Here is a 3,627-nt window from a genome sequence, read left to right on the forward strand (position 1 = left end):
TACTACAAAGGAAGGATCAATGTGTAAACAGTAAGTTAAAACATATATACATATATTACAGTTACTATTTCGGAAGGCAGTGCATGTAAAGAAGATATTCAAAACCGTCAGTCCTTAAGCATCTCAAAATGTCTTGAGTTTTAGATAAAAGAGTACATACTCTATGAGTTCATTTATATGAAGTTCTAGAAAAAGAAGAACTCATCTACTATGAAAGAAACAAGAACAGAGATTGCATTTGGAGGGGAGGGCTGTGGTGGCAGTTCTTCTGGTTAGGAAAGAACATGACAAAACTTCCTGGGTGGTGATAATATTCCATATCTTGATAAGGGTTTGTTTATTAAGGTCGAAACTTATAGAAGGTCAAAACTCACTTAAGATTTGTGATTTGATCAAGCACATAGAGTAAAATGTCAATTATAGAATCTAGGTAATAGGTATACAATTGTACAATGCTTTAGACTTTTCTGAAAGTTTGAAAGCTTTTCAAAATGAAATATTGGGGGAGGGGAGAGCATGAGTCTTGAAAGTGACATAGGAACCTTGAATGGTTGGCTCAGTGGAGGGAGAGTCTGCCCGATGTATGGACATCCCAGTTTGACACCCAGTCAGGGCACACATGAGAAGCAAACATCTGCTTCTCTTCTCCTCTCTCTCTCCCTTCTCTCTCTCTTCTCCTCTCGCAGCCAGTGGCTTGACTGGTTTGAGTGTCAGCCCTGGGTGCTGAGGATAGCTCAATGCTCTGAGTGTTCACCTCAGGCGCTAAAAATAGCTCAGTTGATTCAAGCATCGGTCCCAGAGGGGGGTTGTCAGATGGATCCGGGTGGGGACGCATATGGAAGTCTGTCTCACTATCTTCCCTCCTCTTATTTAAAAAAAAAAAAAAGTTAACTTGGAACTCCCCAGGCAAAAGGCTAACCTAACGCCATTTTCAATCTTCCAGACCTCATTTGCCTTTCCCACTTCCTCCAGAGAGCCTGAAATAGCCAAATATTTACTTACCTCCTTGCTGCCAGGGTAGCCATGTGGCACAGTTCTGACCAGTGAAGCATTAAGGGAACTCTGCTGGTTCTTCTGGGAAGGCTTTTGCTGAGCTGGTGCTGCTCTTTCCTGACTTGAATCCAGATGTGATACCTAAGGCGGCAGCAGCCCCTCACAATTGTGAAGACAAATCTAAAAGAATACAAATCCTGCCTCTTTTTTTTTTTTTTGGTCTGTTTGGTTTTAATTGTTTGCAGCAGAATACACAACATAGAAAATAATTGCAAATATTCAGCTGTGCAAAGAGGAAAGTGGTGCTTAAGTAAAAATGGCGACATGATTTTCTTTAAATAAACACTTGACACAGCTCGGTCCTGCCAGCACCTGAGCTCTAGGCCCGCGTGGAGGAGCAGCCCTACCCATGGATACAGGAGGACGTCAGGGTCTCCATCCTCCCAATCAATGCACCAGTGGCCATGATCAAGGAGCCCGTTCCAGAGCCCTCCCCAGTGCTGTACACATGATCTGGCTGGGCAAGAACACTGAAATCTGGAGATCAATGAGTTGCAACAGTGAAGTCTTCTATGTGGCTCTCCTGGTCCTCATGTCTAGATGAGGAACATGCCTGGATGCCTTGCTTCAGCTCTTGATACAGGACAGCACAAAGGCATCACCCATGCCCCTGAGGATGTTGGACCAGGCACCCTTGAAGAAGACCTTGTCTCCCTGACCTTAAAGATCCTCTGCCAGCAGTCCACTGGACATGATATGGGCGCCATCATCCGCCTCCACACAGTGTCAAACAGGTAGGAGACCATGGTTGCCCGGGAAGTCTCTGCACGATCATCCAGCTCATCACGATGTGGGTGTTCTTGAGGTCAGGGAGCATACCTGTGGCCATGTGGTACTGCCGAAGTAGGCGGCCGAGTAAATGATAATGCTCTGCAGGGGGACGTTGATGCCCTGGTAGAGGCCCTGGATACCATCAGACTTGGTGATCTTCACCAGACTGTCTCCCAGGCCACCAAACAGGTTCTGGCTTTATCCAGGAGGTAGAAAAAGCAGAGGGAAGAGGCTCAGGCAGCACCACCTGATGCCAGGTTGCCAGCAAAATACCTCCACAGCTGTGTGCACTTGTCCACGCCCCCCAGGAAGGACCTGCTTGTACTTATCCTTGAAGGTGAAGTTGAGGGCTTGCAAGGGGAAGTAGTAGTTGACTTTGGCCAGGTTGCTTCTCCAGAAAGACAATACAACACACCCTGCTCTTTGGGGACACACGATGCAGTCCAGGGCGCCCTAGTACTGCTTGTCAGCTGCTATCTGCTTGCTGGCATGTTGCACCTGCAGCAGCAGCTTGATCTGCTCAATGGAGGCCACCACCATCTTGAAGATGGTGACAGTGATGCCTCCAGGGAGGAAGCTCTTGCAAAGGAGATAGCCTGTTCCATGATGCGTCACAAAGGGTGCCACAGAGCACCCGGGGCATAGTGGAGGCACTGCTGGCTCAGTGCTTCCACCGCTGGGGCTGAAAGTGCCCCGACTTTACTAAAGCCACAGAACCAACCAGTGTCAGCAGCCCCCCACCTCCAGATTTCTTGCTATGTTAGAAAAATAAGTCCATATTTGTTTTAGCCATTGTTGGTCAAGTTTTCTGTTGCTTGCAGTAGAAACATTCTGAGCACAAGGCAAAAGTGTTAGAGCCTGGTTTTCCAGTAATTGCAAACAATCGAATGGCTAAATCCAGAGTTTAAGGAGGAAAATAATGGAATCGGAGAGGTAGCCATAGAAACAAGAAGAAGCCAGACCCTGGAGGGCTCTTTATGCCATCATAAGGGCTTTGGATTCTCAGAAGGTACTGCAGTAGAGCACGGAGGTAACAGGATCAGGCTGCCTTTTAGAGCAGTGGTTCTCAAATGTTTATGAAGATTAGAATCATCTGGCATTAAAAATACAGATTGCCAGCTGCACATCTAGAGATTCTGGTTGTAGATGTTATTGTTACCTTGCCCATATTCTCTCCTGTATCTGCCACTTCTATGACCGGTTCCAGGCACACAGACAGCTTCCTGTCTCAATATCTCTGAGTCTTTGTCTGATGGCTTTCTCTGGTCTCCGAAGCTTGCTGTGTACATCCACGCAGGAGGCTAGAACTATCAGGGAGTTAATGCTCCCAGGAGCAACTTTGGACCAATGAGGAACAGGAGCTGGTAGATAAATACTCCAGGTTCCTTGCTTATCGATGGGAGAGTTCTGGATTATGTAGCTCTCAGTCTCTCAGAACCCTTTGGAATTGAGTCCTACTTGCCCAGGGAGATAACTTCTCATATGCATATCTTTTTCTTGGCTTGCCTTTCTTCCCTGTCTCCCTTCCTTAGACCTCCTCCAGTGCACTACTGGGATGACCATTCAGACTCCTGGCACACAAATTTTTGTCTAAGGTTCTACTTTTGGCAGAAGCCAAACTAAAATACTGATTCAGAAACCTGGGGGAGGGCCCAGGAATCTGCATTTAACCACTGTCATGCTAAGCATTCAGATACTTGGACTCAATCTCAGTCGCTCTACCATAACTTTTTCCTGTTGACACTGTCAGAGAAATTTGTAAGTTAGAGTGAAAATTTTCAGTTGCAAGCAAATTTTTTCAGT

The 3,627-nt window shown here is 46.4% G+C and overlaps 1 pseudogene; it reads right to left on the reverse strand.

The window, feature by feature from the left end:
• Positions 1 to 1,537: 1,537 nt before the first annotated feature.
• On the reverse strand, positions 1,538 to 2,429 carry LOC136404316 (ADP/ATP translocase 3-like; annotated as a pseudogene).
• Positions 2,430 to 3,627: the final 1,198 nt, after the last annotated feature.

Source organism: Saccopteryx leptura, chromosome 4, assembly GCF_036850995.1.
Source record: "Saccopteryx leptura isolate mSacLep1 chromosome 4, mSacLep1_pri_phased_curated, whole genome shotgun sequence".
NCBI classification, from domain to species: Eukaryota; Metazoa; Chordata; class Mammalia; order Chiroptera; family Emballonuridae; genus Saccopteryx; species Saccopteryx leptura.